The sequence below is a fragment of the Elaeis guineensis genome, chromosome 10, assembly GCF_000442705.2.
Source record: "Elaeis guineensis isolate ETL-2024a chromosome 10, EG11, whole genome shotgun sequence".
Lineage (NCBI taxonomy): Eukaryota > Viridiplantae > Streptophyta > Magnoliopsida > Arecales > Arecaceae > Elaeis > Elaeis guineensis.
Window position 1 is genome coordinate 61621075 of NC_026002.2, and position 17386 is coordinate 61638460.

A 17386-nucleotide genomic window follows, 5' to 3' on the forward strand; every position below is an offset into this window, starting at 1 on the left:
GCCTTTAACTTTAATTGCAGGAAGACTCCGCCCGGACTCCTACGGGAGCCGGGCTTCATCCTCGACTCCAACGACTGCAGACAGACTTCATCCGGACTCCTATGGGAGTCGGACTCTGCCAACAACCTCAACCGCAAGTAGACTCCGCCCGGACCCCTACAGGAGTCGGGCTCTGTCCTCAACATCAGCTGCCGGTAAGCCTTGTCCGGACTCCTACGGGAGCCGGACTTCGCCTTTAACTTTAATTGCAGGAAGACTCCGCCCGGACTCCTACGGGTGCCGGGCTTCGTCCTCGACTCCAACGGCTGCAGACAGACTTTGTCCGCACTCCTACGGGAGCTGGACTCTGCCAACAACTTCAACCACAAATAGACTCCGCCCAGACTCCTACGGGAGCCGGGCTCTGTCCTCAACATCAGCTGCCGGTAAGCCTTGTCCGGACTCCTACGGGAGTCGGACTTCACCTTTAACTTCAATTGCAAAAAGACTCCGCCCGGACTCCTACGGGAGCCGGGCTTCATCCTCGACTCCAACGGCTGCAGACAGACTTCGTCCGGACTCCCACGGGAGCCGGACTCCGCCAACAACTTCAACCGCAAATATACTCCACCCGGACTCCTACGGGAGCCGGGCTCCATCCTCAACATCAGCTGCCGGTAAGCATTGTCCAGACTCCTACGGGAGCCGGACTTCGCCTTTAACTTTAATTGCAGGAAGACTCCGCCCGGACTCCTACGGGAGCCGGGCTTCATCCTCGACTCCAACGACTGCAAGTAGACTTCGTCCGGACTCCCATGGAAGACCTCGCCCAAACTCCTACGGATACTGGACCTCACTACCAACTCCAACCGAACTTCGACCGACAAGTCTGGACCCCCTGGCAGGCCACAATAACGGACAACACTGCTCCACTCCCTGCGGCGGACCCTACGCAGCTCCATCACTCCCTGGCAGGCCACAATAACAGCCACGATCCTGCTCCACTCCCTACGACGGGTCTCGCGCAGCTCCACTACTCCCTGGCACGCCACAATAACGGCCACAATCCTGCTCCGCTTCCTGCGATGGATACCGCGCGATTCTCCCATCTGCTGGCAAATCGCGACAACAGACGCCGCTCCACTCCCCGCGGTAGACTCCACGTGGCACATCCCGGTGATAGCCACAGGTCCACTCCACTACTCTTCACAGTAAACTCCGCCTGACCCTGGGCAGCCCACTGCCAGATGGTTACAGATGTCGCTATCAGACTACTGCCCCCTCCGCCTATAAAAGGGGGGGGCTCCAGATACGTTATTCTATAAGCTTTCATCTTTAATCTAAAAACTCTGCTAAATTCTCCGTTCGAGCGCTCCATTCTTGTTGAGGCAGAGAACTGACTTGAGCGTCGGAGGGTCTTGCCGGAGCAACCCCACCTCTGGTTTAGACATCCTTTGCAGGTCTCGACGATGACCGCGACTTTCCCGACTCCAGCTTCTCCGGCGTAAGCGGATTTTTGCACCAACAGGATTGGCGCTAGAGGAAGGGCCTATGCCTTCGCAGTACCCTTGTTCTTAAAGGAGCGCTCAATGGATCCACCTCCGGTCATCTTATCCGGCACCCACTCCTCCTTTCGTACAACTACCTCCGGCTATGGTCGCCGACAAGGAGCGGCCGGACGATCGGTCTCTATCGGATCCCGTCAACACCATTTCGGGGGGATCCCAGCGGGAGGCAACCCACATACCAGCTGTATCCCCCAAGCGGCAAAAAGTTGAAGAACCCATAACCTTTACCGAAGAAGACACCCAGGGAGTCCAATTCCCTCATAACGACGCGGTCGTAGTTTCCTTGAATATAGCAAATTACGACGTCCGTCGCATTCTTATCGACAATGGAAGTTTGACCGACATCTTGTTCTACGATGCCTTTTCAAGAATGTCTGCTCTTAGCCGTCATCTGAGGCAGATTTGCTCCCCCTTGGTGGGGTTTACCGGTGATGCCATTCCGACGGAAGGAATGATAGCTTTGATTGTGACCGCGGGTCAATATCCAAAGCAATCCAGGGCTCTGGTGAACTTCTTGGTGGTGAAGGCACCATCCGCCTACAATGCAATCCTTGGCCGACCCGGCCTCAATGCCCTCCGAGCTGTCGTTTCGACCTACCATTTGAAGTTGAAGTTCCCCACCAACCAGGGGATCGGAGAGGTCCGGGGAGACCAGGCCCTGGCCAGACACTGCTACAACATCGCTTTGCAAAGAAGCGATCAGGCTGACCCCTGTCCTGTCGATGGACTAGATGCTCGCGATGACCTCACCGAAGAAAGGGGCGGCCCAATCGAAGATCTGGTACCAATCTCTTTGAATGATGGGAATGCGGAGCATGTGGCACTAATCGGCTCCAACCTAGGGGAGGAGGTGCGGATGCATCTTATTGACTTTCTACGAAGGAATGCGGACGTTTTCACTTGGGTTCCAGCAGACATGCCGGGGATTGACACAGAAGTCATGGAGCATCATCTGGCCGTCGATCCAAAGCATCGACCGACGAAAGAAAAAATCTAGAGTCATGCCCCGGGGAGGCAAAAGGCGATAGCCGAGGAAGTGGATAAGCTCCTCAAGGCCGGATTCATTAAGGAAGTCAATTATCCTGATTGGATTTCCAATGTTGTTTTGGTCAAAAAAGCAAACGGCAAGTGGAGGATGTGCATAGACTTCAAAAAGCTGAATAAGGCTTGTCCAAAGGACAGCTACCCCCTTCCCAGAATCGACCAACTGGTGGATGCGACCTCAGGCCATGAGCTTCTCACCTTTATGGATGCGTTCTCCGACTATAATCAAATTAGAATGGCGTCTGAAGATGAAGAAAAGACAGCTTTCATCACTAATCGCGGCCTTTACTGTTACAGGGTCATGCCTTTCGGCCTCAAGAATGCAGGCGCAACCTACCAACGGTTGGTGAACAAAATCTTTAAAGAGCAGATCGGCCGAAACATGGAGGTCTATGTGGACGATATGCTCGTAAAAAGCAAGTCTTTCAGAAATCATGTCGCCGACCTTGAGGAGACCTTTGACGCTCTCCGAAAGTATAAAATGAAGCTGAACCCAACTAAATGCGCTTTCGGAGTAACTTCAGGGAAGTTCCTAGGCTTCATAGTATCGGGGTGCGGGATTGAGGCCAATCCAGAGAAAATTCACGCCATCCAGGAGATGACCGCCCCAAAGTCGATCAAAGAGGTTCAGTGCCTCACAGGGAGGATAGCGGCTCTTAATCGCTTCGTCGCAAGGTCGGTCGAACGGTGCTTGCCCTTCTTCCAAACCCTCAAGCAGCCGAAGAACTTCTGCTGGACCTCTGGGTGCCAACAGGCGTTCGATGAGTTAAGAAGTTACCTTAGCTCACCCCCGCTGTTGGCAAAGCTTGAACCTGAGGAGGAACTGTTTTTATACCTAGCGGTCTCTCCCATGGCCCTCGCGACCGTCCTTGTCAAAGAAGAAGCGAAAGTCCAGCGACCAGTCTACTACATTAGCCGCGCGCTGAGGGACGCCGAGACCAGGTACACCAAATTAGAAAAACTGACCTACGCCTTGTTGATTGCAGCTCAGAGGCTCCGACCCTACTTTCAAGGGCACACCGTGATGCTACTCACCGATCAACCGATCAAGGTGGTTTTACACCGGGCTGACACCTCCAGAAGAATGGCAAAATGGGCAATTGAGCTCACAGAATTTGACATCAACTACAGACCTAGACCAGCAGTAAAGGCCCAAATACTGGCAGATTTCATAGTAGAGTGCACCATCCCAGAGGAGGTCGAACCTGAGCAAAGCAAAGTTGATGACCTGAAGTCTCAACCAAACTCCCCCAACGAAGAGGCCAATCCCTCCGATCGCTTTTGGACCCTCTATGTGGACGGATCTTCCAATATGTCGGGCGCAGGTGCAGGCCTGATCTTGGTCAGTCCGAAGGGAGTCATAGCTGAGTACGCTATACATTTCGAGTTCCCCGCAATAAATAATGGAGCGGAATATGAAGCTCTGATCGCAGGACTAAAGATCGTCAGAGAGCTGGGAATAAGTCAGCTCTGGGTGCACAGTGACTCTCAACTGGTGGTGGGGCAAGTCAATGGGAGTTATGAAGTGCGGGAGGACAGTATGGTCAGATACCTTGAAAAAGGTAAAGGAGCTCACCCCCACCTTCAGCAGCTTCAACATTAGACAGATTCCCAGGCTGGAGAATACCAGGGCCGATCTTCTCTCCAAGCTGGCGACATCGGCTCCGACCGAATTGCCCAGAGGCATCCTCTTTGAAGTTCTAAAATACCCGAGTGCAGAAGAATCACGGCCCGTAATGGAGATCGACCACGAGCCCAGCTGGGTCGACCCGCTGATAACCTATCTTAAGGATGGAATTCTCCCCCAGGACGCGAAAGAGGCTCGGAAGCTCCGAAATCAAGCCTCCCGGTATATCCTTTATGAGAGCAAATTGTATAAAAGATCATACTCCTTGCCCCTCTTGAAATGTCTCCGGCCCTCGGAAGCTGACTACGCCTTGTGGGAAGTACACAAGGGGATTTACGGAAACCATTTGGGGGCTAGATCTTTATCCCACAAGCTGCTCCACCAGGGATATTACTGGCCAACGATGCATCGTGATTCGATTGAATATGTCAAAAAGTGTGATCGATGCCAGAGGTACGCCAACATCCAGAGACAGCCCACCACCGAACTCACACCCTTGAGTGCCCCATGGCCTTTTGCACAATGGGGGATGGATATCCTTGGCCCTTTTCCCATGGCATCTGGGCAAAGAAAGTTTCTCCTCGTAGCGATCGACTACTTCACCAAATGGGTTGAAGTCGAACCACTAGCAAAGATCACGGAAGCAAAAGTTCAAGATTTCGTCTGGAAATCGATCGTGTGTAGGTTCAGTCTGCCTAGAACCCTAATCACTGATAATGGACGATAATTTATGAGAGCGAAATTCGCCGAATTCTGTGAAGATCTAAATATCTCTCACAACTTCACATCAGTAGCCCATCCCCAGGCGAACGGCGAAGCTGAGGTGACCAACAGAACCCTTTTGCAGGGGATTAAGATAAGGCTTGAAAAAGCAAAGAGAACTTGGGCGGACGAGCTTTATCATGTGCTATGGGCATATCGAACTACCCAGAGGTTACCTACGGGGGAGACCCCCTTTGCTTTAGCCTTCGGTACGGAAGCCGTCATCCCAATCGAGCTTAAACTCCCGTCGGCACGAGTCGTGGCATTCGACGAGCATCAAAATTCACAAAGTCTTAGAGCCAACCTCGACCTACCGGAAGAAAGATGGGAGATCGCTCAGGTTCGAATGGCAGCCTACAGACAGAAAGTTGCTCGATATTACAACGCTCGAGTCAAGAACAAAGCCTTTAAAGCAGGAGATCTAATACTTCGATGAGCTGCTGTCTCGCAACCTCAGGACCGGGAGAAACTCATCCCAAATTGGGAAGGACTGTATGAAGTCAAAGAAGTAGTCCGGCCAGGAACTTATTATCTTAAGGAACTCGGAGGAGCCGACCTCCCACGACTGTGGAACTCTGAAAACTTATGGGTGTACTACCAATAACTTCATTTTAATTAAATGTTGCATACCTGCATGTCTTTAAACAATTCGCACAAACCGTGTCAGAAGCGAAAGGGAAACGTCGTCCCGACAAAGTCGAAGGCCCGGTTCCATTTAGACCGGATGGGGGGAGAGGCCCTACAACGCCCATATGAGCCCCCACAGCCCTGTTAGGGACAGGAGGAGAACCTCTCCCTAACTTGAGCAAAGTCGAAGGCCCGGTTCCATTTAGACCGGATGGGGGGAGAGGCCCTACAACGCCCATATGAGCCCCCACAGCCCTGTTAGGGATAGGAGGAGAACCTCGCCCTAACTTGAGCAAAGTCGAAGGCCCGGTTCCAATTAGACCGGATGGGGGGAGAGGCCTTACAACGTCCATATGAGCCCCCACAGCCCTGTTAGGGACAGGAGGAGAACCTCGCCCTAACTTGAGCAAAGTCGAAGGTCCGGTTCCATTTAGACCGGATGGGGAGAGTGTTGGGTACAAAATACCCACGATCGAAGTTCTCAACAGGATTAGCCCTTGCGGACTCCGCCCGGACTCCCACGAGAGACGAGCACCGTCACCAACTTCAACTGCCGGTAAGATCCGCCCAAACTCCCACGGGAGATGGGCTCCGCCTACGACTCCGACCCCAAGGGGGACTTCGTCCGGACTCCTACGGGAGCCGGGCTTCATCGCCAACGTCAACCACCGGTAAGATTAGTCCGGACTCCTATGGGAGCTGGACTTCGCCTTTAACTTTGATTGCAGAAAGACTCCGCCCGGACTCCTACGGGAGCCGGGCTTCATCCTCGACTCCAATGGCCGCAGACAGACTTCGTCCGGACTCCTACGGGAGTCGGACTCCGCCGACAACTTCAACTGCAAATAGACTCCGCCCGGACTCTTACGGGAGCCGAACTTCGCACCTGATTTTGATTGCAAGGAACTCCGCCCGGACTCCTACGGGAGCCGGGCTCTGCCCGTGACTCCAATCGCAGGAGGGTTCCGTTCGGACTCCCACAGGAGCCAAACTTTGCCTTGACTTCAGCGAAGAAAAACTCCGAGCGAAAAGGAAAAAGGAAGGCAACGGACTATGACAGCTACGATTGGAAAACGGACAGCGATCGAGGTACAGAAAACTCTGTCACCGCAAGGACTGGGGCTCCCACAGGGAGTCCCAGCTTTTGAGGAAGTTTTTGACACAAAACAGGACAACCTACTTAGGGTGACAGAAGCTCGGATCCCCGAGCTCAAGCCCTAGGAGGGACCAAGCCCTAGGAGGGACCCCAGGCCCGATTGGCCCCAAGCAAGCCCGCAGCCATTGACGGGAAAATGACAACCAGGTATCTTTGAATGGCATAAAAGTCAAAAAGGAGCTCGACAAATAACAATCCAACATGAATAAAAGAGATCGTCGACGACCTTGGGATGACGTGAAAAAGAAAAGAAAACAAGAAGGAAGAGAGAAGAAAGAAGAATAAAGAAGTTCGACAGACGACTACTCGATACAAGATGCAGACGAGGTAACAAAATCTCCTTTTTATTTTTCAACTGACAAGATATACATTACAAGACCCGGTGGGCCAGAAAAAAAAAAATGTATACATCATTGCAAGTCTCGCGAACACGGTTTGGAAAGGATGCATCGGAGGCCGCTTCAAGCTGCAAACTTCTCTTCCCATTTCTGTCCTTCCCAGCCGCGTCGTCCAGTACGTGTGATGGGCTCATCGGCTTTCGCCCTGCCTTGTTTCGTTCCACCTCCGAAGTCCCAACCTCAGGGGGAACAGGATGGGATAGATTCCCGGGGACGGTAAGGGCAACGACAGCGACGACGAAGACCTGTTTCAAGAAGAACCGGAGTCACCCTGGGGGCAACGGTGGCGCCAGAAATATGCGTCATCACCGAATACTCCATGGTAGCCGCCGTCCAAAATGCTCCGGCAAGGTCGGCATGCGCTACTTCCACCGTCCCGGCAACAGGTTCTACTGCCCCACCGTCGACGTCGACCGCTTCTGGTCCGTCGGCCACGACGACATCAAGGATCTCGCCACAGCTGGTGACGGCAGCTCTGCCCTCTTGATCGATATCATCCCGCCTTGCTACTCCAAAATTCTCGGGCAGAATACCTTTACCGACGGCCCCCATTATTAAACCCCTGTTGTTGAAGGAATTCTTCCTTGAGCCCCCTTTGAAACGACGGAGATCCTCAGTGGCCACTTGATGACCGACGAACTCACCGACCGCTGTCCTCCTCCTCGCCTTCCTCCAGGCCCTATATGTCCCTTCGAGGATGGCCTCCAGAGTGGAGGGCATAGCGTGGGAACCCCTTAGAGAAGAATCGAGGGGCTGAAGACAGCGAGGGCTGGTGCGGAGGAAGTGGCTGAGTAGTTAGGCTCTCAGACGAAAGAAAGATGCTATCCTTTCGGCAGGATGGATCCCCGAAGGAAGAGTAGGGGGTTTAAATAGCCAGTGGATCTTAGCACAGTTATGGCGGCGGGTGTCCCTAGGCCAACTGGTGCATGCCACGGGTCCCACTCGCCGCTATCGAGGATTCACTGTTCGCAAATTTCTGTAGTGCAATGCTTGGGATCATGTTTCGGCGGGAGTTCCGAAAAGACTCTTCAGGTCATCCCGATCCGAAAAGACTCCAGCACGCGCATATTTAATGCCAAAATATCTGGGGGCGGCAGTGCGCAGGATTCGACGGGACGGTTTCGACTGTGCCCATCTTTCTCTGTACTTCCTTCGTTCGAAATTCAAACTCGAAAGTAGGGGGACTGGTGTTGGGTATAAAATACCCACAATAGAAGTCCTCAGCAGGATCAGCTCCAGGAAGACTCCGCCCGGACTCCTACGGGAAACGGGCTTCATCCTCGACTCCAACGGCTGCAGACAGACTTCGTCCGGACTCCTACGGGAGCCGGACTCTGCCAACAACCTCAACCGCAAGTAGACTCCGCACGGACCCCTATAGGAGTCGGGCTCCGTCCTCAACATCAGCTGCCCGTAAGCCTTGTCCGGACTCCTACGGGAGTCGGACTTCACCTTTAACTTTAATTGCAGGAAGACTCTGCCCGGACTCCTACGGGAGCTGGGCTTCATCCTCGACTCCAACGGCTGCAGACAGACTTCGTCCGGACTCCTACGGGAGCCGGACTCCGCCAACAAACCTCAACCACAAAAAGACTCCGCCCAGACTCCTACGGGAGTCGGGCTCCATCCTCAACATCAGCTGCCGGTAAGCCTTGTCCAGACTCCTACGGGAGTCGGACTTCGCCTTTAACTTTAATTGCAGGAAGACTCCGCCCGGACTTCTATGGGAGCTGGGCTTCATCCTCGACTCCAACGGCTACAGACAGACTTCGTCCGGACTTCTACGGGAGCCGGACTCCGCCAACAACCTCAACCGCAAGTAGACTCCGCCTGGACCCCTACAGGAGCCGGGCTCCGTCCTCAACATCAGCTGCCGGTAAGCCTTGTCCGGACTCCTACGGGAGCCGGACTTTGCCTTTAACTTTAATTGTAGGAAGACTCCGCCCGGACTCCTATGGGAGTCGGGCTTCGTCCTCGACTCCAATGGCTGCAGACAGACTTTGTCCGGACTCCTACGGAAGCCGGACTCCGCCAACAACTTCAACCGCAAATAGACTCCGCCCGGACTCCTACGGGAGCCGAGCTCCGTCCTCAACATCAGCTGCCGGTAAGCCTTGTCCGGACTCCTACGGGAGCTGGACTTCGCCTTTAACTTCAATTGCAGGAAGACTCTGCCCGGACTCCTACGGGAGCCGGGCTTCATCCTCGACTCCAACGGCTGCAGACAGACTTCGTCCGGACTCCTACGGGAGCCGGACTCCACCAACAACTTCAACCGCAAATAGACTCCGCCCGGACTCCTACGGGAGCCGGGCTCCGTCCTCAACATCAGCTGCCAGTAAGCCTTGTCCGGACTCCTACGGGAGCCGGACTTCGCCTTTAACTTTAATTGCAGGATGACTCCGCCCGGACTCCTACGGGAGCCGGGCTTCATCCTCGACTCCAACGACTGCAAGTAGACTTCGTTCGGACTCCCACGAAAGACCTCGCCCAAACTTTTACGGATACCGGACCTCACTACCAACTCCAACCGAACTTCGACCGACAAGTCTAGACCCCCTGGCAGACCACAGTAACGGACAACACTGCTCCACTCCCTGCGGCAGGCCCTACGCAGCTCCATCACTCCCTGGCAGCCCATAATAACGGCCACGATCCTGCTCCACTCCCTATGACGGGTCTCGCGCAGCTTCACTACTCCCTGGCAGGCCACAATAACGGCCATGATCCTGCTCCACTTTCTGCGATGGATACCGCGCGATTCTCCCATCCGCTGGCAAATCGCGACAACAGACACTGCTCCACTCCCTGCGACAGACTCCACGTGGCACACCCCAGTGATAGCCACGGGTCCACTCCACTACTCTTCACAGTAAACTCCGCCTGACCCTGGGCAGCTCACTGCCAGACGATTACAGATGTCGCTATCAGGCTACTGCCCCCTCCGCCTATAAAAGGGGGGGGGCTCCAGATACGTTATTCTATGAGCTTTCATCTTTCATCTAAAAACTCTACTAAATTCTTCGTTCGAGCGCTCCATTCTTGTTGAGGCAGAGAACTGACTTGAGCGTCGGAGGGTCTTGCCGGAGCAACCCCACCTCCAGTTTAGACTTCCTTTGCAGGTCCCGGCGGCGACCGCGACTTCCCCGACTCCAGCTTCTCCTGCGTAAGCAGATTTTTGCACCAACAACCCCCATCTCCTACAAAGAATGCTTCCTCTACATCCTCCTTCAGCATACCCATGTATCTTTCTGAAGGATGGGAGATTTTAACTAATCTACAAGGTGGAGGTGGAATATTTACTACTGGCTCATCATTGACAAGTTCCTGAGGATCTATAGCTTATTGCTCTTTAAAAAATTTTTCATCAAGCTCAACTAACCTCCCACTATCACCATCCTGGATAAACTATTTTTTTAAGAATGTGACATTGCGACTCACAATCATATTTGTGATCATGTGGAAAGTAAAAATAATACCCAATAGATTTTTTGGGATACCCTATAAATCGAGCTACAACTGATCTAACCTCTAACTTGTCAACTTTCTATCTCTTGATATAAGTGAACATCTCTAAGTCTTAAGATAACTCAGACTCGATTTCTTACCATGCCATATCTCATATGGTGTGGTGGAAACAGACTTAGAAGGAATCCTATTTAAAATATACATCACGATAAGTAAGGCATGTCTCTAAAGAAATATAGGTAAATCAGTGAAGCTCATCATGAATCAGATCATATCCAATAGGATCCTATTTCTTCTTTTAGATATCCCATTGAGTTGAGGTGTGTCAGGAGGAGTCCATTGAGAGATAATACCATTCTCCTTAAGATATCTTACAAATTCAGCATTCAAGTATTTTCCTCCTCGATCAGATCGTAGGACTTTGATGGGTTTACCTATTTGCTTCTCTACCTCTTGCCTGAATTCTCTAAAATTTTTAAAGGCTTTAGACTTATGTTTCATAAGAAACACATATCCATACCATGATAGATCATCAGTAAAGATAATGAAGTAGCTATTGAAGAAAAAATTACGATAGTGTAGTACATGCAATTAAAAAATTTTATGCAGTAAAAATAATATATTAAATAATTTAATCCTAATCACATGTATAAGATCTAATCTTAGACTACCATATCAGAATCTTTGATATGAAAAGTATGTGCTTTAGATCTGAAAGTAAAAATCACATCGATCTCATCGATGCTGAAATTCTAGATCCAACTATTAGATCTATCATAGGAATCAAAATAAGTTAGATATCGTTACCAAATAAATTTTGATCTTGATCTCCTCTGATCTAACAATTGAAGAGGATATTTCTTAAGTCACTCATAGCCACACAAAGTCATCTAGCCTCTATAGGAAAATCCACAAGAAGACTGGCATAGATCAGGGGCTCAGAGATGCTAGTCTGCGAACAACTTCGACAGCTGACCTCTTCCTTCTTCTATAAGCATCTTGGATACTCCAAAGTGATAGGAGATCTAGAGAAGGAAAAGAACAGAAGGAAAGGAGGCTCTAAAAATAAAAAATCTATAAGAGAATTGATCATGCGACATCCAAGAGAGGGGTCCCCTTTCTATAGGCTAGGAATTAGGACTTTCCAAAAATGGATGCCATAAATCAATGCCAAAACCCCTTTTTGGCATCCCCAAAAATTTTAAAAAAATTATTAAGGTGTGAGAAGAAATTTGAAGTCTCACATGCCAAAGAATTTCTCAAAAAAAATAAAAAAAATAATATGGCTCCAATAATATACCATATACGAAAAATTCCTTTCCTAGTCGGCATCTTATCTCTAATTTGGATCATATTTGAATTAGGCAAGAGATAATATTATGACTCATCAGCTATAGCTGACCACCCTTATTGGATCCTCTCTTATGATGCCAAAAATTACAACCCAAATCTAATTAGACGTGGAGAAATTGACATGGATCCATTTGTGGCGTAAAAGATAAGGATAGAGTCCTAGTCTGACTTGGACTCTTCATTTCTAATTCAATTCTAATTCAAATCAAATTTGGATTGAAATCACTGATAGAAATAAATCTAATCTAATTAAAAATTTAAATATCTCATCAAATTTCTAACTCAATTAGAAATTAACCGAGTCTAAATCCTGATCGAATCAGGATCAAATTTCTCTTGTAATCAGGTTTGATCATATCAATCCCAATATGAGTCGAACTGAATCTAATTCAATTAGACTTATTCCAAAGCTCTTTACTCAATCAAATTGAGTCCATTAGTAATCTAATTACTAATTAATTTTTTATAAATGGTACAGTCCTAGTCTCAGTGGGACTCTCCCATAGAGTTCTAGTCTAGGTAGGACTCTTCACCAGAGTCACAATCTAATTGGACTCTTCAGCCATCAGATCTGATCAAATCTTCTAATACGTGTGACCCCATAGGTTCGAAACTAAGTCAGTAGCATAAGAATAACTTTTTATATCAATCGATGTAACCATTTTGCAATGATGACCCGACGATCGGATGGGTCGAAATGTTGCAAAGCAACCTTCTAGAACCTACTGGCATATGGTTATCGTAATTCATCTCTTTGACCCAAATGCTCAAGGTGACTTAAGATTTAATTGCCAACCCTAATTAAGTCAACAATATTATATTTCAACCTTTCAAATCCATCTCATAGATTATCCTGATCAAGATTTTGCTAAATTGAAGTACACTGATGCATATCTCTTACCAATTCAGAGGAGTCAATTCCATCTTGACTCACACACTGACTTAATAAGTATTTGACTGTACCTAATATCTTTCCATCACTAAGTTAGAAACTCAGATAGTCTAGTACTAAAGTATAGTGAGTTGCTTACAAGTCACCATGGTGGTCTCAGATCGGAGGGACATTTATACCCATATCCTTCACAAGCTACTCTTGACCGCAGAGTGCTCGACACATGATCACGTTGGATGTGAATGTACTCTTACATTCCATCTGTATGCCATAACAGTATCTCCACACTCTTTGGTTAAGAAGACAACCAACTCATATGGCACACAATGATCTATACTTGATATTGCTATCGTCCTAGTAATAGCGTATCATTTGATCACGAACAATTTTAAGGACTTAACGATAAATCCTCCTTTATCGATTAATATATATAGTCCTAAGGACTTCATTACAATACAGGAGTTCAAAGATGATCAATTTATAATAAAAATATCAAATAACTTTTATTAATACAAATTTATATACAGTTTACAAGATGAGTACAATCATCAAACGATTGGCTTTAGGATATATTTTTCAACAACTCTCATTTGAACTAAAGCCAATCGATACAGTATTATATACCCATTTTTGATTTGTGATCATCAAACTCTTTGATTTTGAGAGCTTTAGTAAATGGGTCAGCCAGGTTCTCCCTTTCATCGATCTTCTGAAGGTCGACGTCACCTCGATCTACGATCTCCTGGATAAGGTGGTAACGATGCAAAATATGTTTGGTGCACTGATAGGATCTCGGCTCCTTGGCTTGAGCAATGGCTCTAGTATTGTCACAGTAAAACAAGATAGGGCCATCAATGGAGGGTGCCACTCCAAGCTCATCGATGAACCTCCACAATCATATAGCTTCTTTCACAGCATCGGATGCTGCGATATACTCTATTCATAAACAGAGTCTGCTACAGTATTCTACTTAAAACTTTTTCAGCAGATTACTCTACTATTTAGGATAAAAATATAATCTGACACACTCTTACTATCATCATGGTCTAACTGAAAGCTATAGTCGGTGAACCCCACAAGTTTCAAGTTAGTTTCACCATACACAAGCCACTGATCCTTAGTATTTCTTAAATACTTAAGAATGGTTTTTACGACCTTCCAGTGATTTTTTCCTGGATCAGACTGGTATCTACTGACTATCCCTAATGAGTATGCCACATTTGATCTTGTATATATCATGGCGTACATAATAGAACCCACTATCGAAGCATATAGAACTCTACTTATATGCTCTCTCTCTCTTGAGGAGTTGTCGGACAATCTTCTTTCGAAAAAAAAATTTCTTGACCTATTGGAAGATAACCTTTTTTAAAATTCTCCATACTAAACCGTTTCAGCATAGTATCTATGTACGTGGATTGAGAGAGCCTGAGCAGCCTCTTAGATCTATCCCTATAGATCTCCTTCCCTAGGATGTAGGCTACTTCTCCCAGATCCTTCATGGAGAATTGTGACGACAACCATACTTTTATTCTCTATAATGTGGGGATATCATTCCTAATTAAGAGAATGTCATCCACATACAATACAAGAAATATAATTATCGAACTATTTTCCCACTTATATATGCAGGGTTCCTCTCCATTCCTAATAAAGCCATATATTCTGTCACCTTATCAAAATGTATGTTCCAACTTCGAGATGCTTGCTTCAATCCATAAATAGATCTCTGAAGCTTGTATATCTTAGACTCATCTGTGGATATGAACCCTTCAGGTTGTATCATATACACCTCTTCATTTAGCTCTCCATTTAGGAAATCTATCTTCACATCTATTTATCAGACTTCATAGTCCAGATATGCTGCTATCGCAAGCATGATCTGAATGGATTTGAGCATTGTCATAGGAGAAAATATCTCATCATAGTCAATACCATAATATTGACGATAATCTTTGGCAACCAAATGGGCTTTATAGGTCTCCACCTTCCCGTCTGCACCCCTCTTCCTCTTAAAGACCCACTTACACCCTATGGGCTTTACCCCTTCAGGTGGGTCAACTAATGTCCATACATCGTTGACCTTCATGGACTCCATTTTGGATCTCATGGCTTTAAGTCATTTATCAGAGTTAGATCTCAACATTGCATCCATGTAAGTAATCAGATCCTCATCATTCTTATCGAGTTCGACAGGATCTCCATCTCAAATCAAAAAACCTAAGTATCTATCTGGCTGATGTGGTACTCTACTGGATCACCTTAAGGATGTTTGTTCATTGGGCTCCAGATTTGATCTCATCAAATTTGATTCAGATTCAATCATTGTTGTCGATTCTTCTACCTATCAAACTTTATCAAGCTCGATTTTAGAGGCACTTATTCTTTCACTAAAGAATCACTTTTCCAAAAAATGTACCTTACTGCTAATAAATACTTTTTGTGTAGTAGGCAGATGAAAGTAATATCCCCTTGTTGATGGAACCAGATCTAAGATTTCAGGGTTAGATCTTGAAAATTTTTCAAGATCATGTAGTGGAAGACTAAAATAAATTAAAATTTATCTTATAAAATTAGAGAATCACTAGATTTAAGATTTTGTTGCATAATTATTACATGATATTAAATCAAAAATTAAAATATAAAAAGCAAGAACTATATGTTGATCATATCAACATGTTTCTATACTACATGTAATGTATGTAAAATATAATAGATGAGATCTATTACCTTGCAAGTTAAACATTCTAACTTTGCTGATCCGAGCTTGAGGATGATGTTGTAAGCTGCACACATGTCCGACCTCTAGGAGTCATCCACACGAGCCCACGAATCACGATCAGAAGTCCTGATCCAGAAAATCAGCACAGTATGCTAGTACTGTGCTGATTCTTCTTCGATGGTCGATCAGATGCCTCTTTCTTTTTGATTTGGACTCTTCCAAAGATGAAAAGTAGGAGAAGGAGTTTTAGATGTGAGACACCCTCAGAAAACTCATAGATAGAGGAAGGGATGAGGAGAACACAACAACCCTAGAAGAAGACCCTCTTCTTCTTCTCTTCGCTCTTACCTAGACACCTAGTTTTGTGTCTATTATATCTCCATGCCCCAATACTCTTTCTCTCTAATTTTCACACACCCCAAAGGTCTCTCAATCTTTTGTAATTCACAAAATATTTAAGAAGAAATTCATCTTAAATAATGAGATATGAGGAGTCCTTGTCTAGGTCAAATACCTAGTCAAGAAAAATCTAAATAGGGCAAGACAAGTGGTGCCCAACTATTGGGCACCCCCTCCTTTTTCTGCCATGGACCATCAGCAAAGGGCACACAATATATGCCATAAAAGTCACAAAAATTTTAAAAAAAAATTGGATAAAATCAGTGCCATAAGGAAAGAGTTTTGGTTTTCTAAAATTCTATCTCATAGAATTTGAAATCCAAACTAATTCCTACTTTGACTTAGTCCACAACCACATTCCATGTAAGAGAGAAAGAGTGAAAAGCTTTGGACATGCATGAAGACCTGGGAGAGAAGGTTTTGTCACATAAAATAAGAGAGAGTGGGCGTGGGGGGCTAAGGTGGTGCAAAGTGGAATTCTAGTCTTACTAGGATTCAATCTATGACTTGTTCAAATTTGGTTTCTCAAACTAAATCAAACCAAAACCAAATCAACCCAATTAAAATAGGTCTTAATCCAATTAAGATAGATCTTAATCCAATTGAAAATCTAATTTAATCAGATAAAATATGATTTAAATCTGATTTAAATTTTTAATCAAATTAGAAATTAGGTTGACCCAAGTCCTAATTGAACTAGGATTAGCTTTTTCGTGCACTTAGCTTATCCAATAAACCAATTGGACTTGATCCAATCAAGCCCAAACTAAATATAATTAAATTATATTTAATTAGACTTAATCTCAGCCCATTGGTTTAATCAAATTAAGTCAATTAGCAATCAAATTGCTAATCGATCCTCCTTCAACACTTGCACTAGGTTAAATGTCAATCGTATTGATCGTTTAACCCTAGAATGATTCTTAATCATTGATCAACCATCTGATCAGATTGTGAACTCTAATGTGTGTAACCTCATATATCCGAACCTAAGTCGATAGCATAGAAATAAATTTTTATACCAATCGAAGTGATCATCTAGCAATGGTACCCGACGGTTGGATAGGTCGAATATGTAGAACAACATCCTTAGAACCCATGCGGATATAGTTTTCATATAATTCATCCTCTTGACCAAAATGCTTATAGGACACCTTAGAGTACAACTATCAACTCTGATCAAGTTGTCCACATTGTATTTCAAAATATCAAATCCATCTGATGGATTACCCTGACCAAGGTTTTGCTAAATTGAAATATAGCGACTCATTCTTCTCCAACTCTTGGAGTGGTCAATCCCATCTTGATCATACTCCAACTTTGCAAATCTTTGACTGTACCCAGAAGCCTTCCATCATTGAATTAAAAATTTAATTAGTCCAGTACCAAAG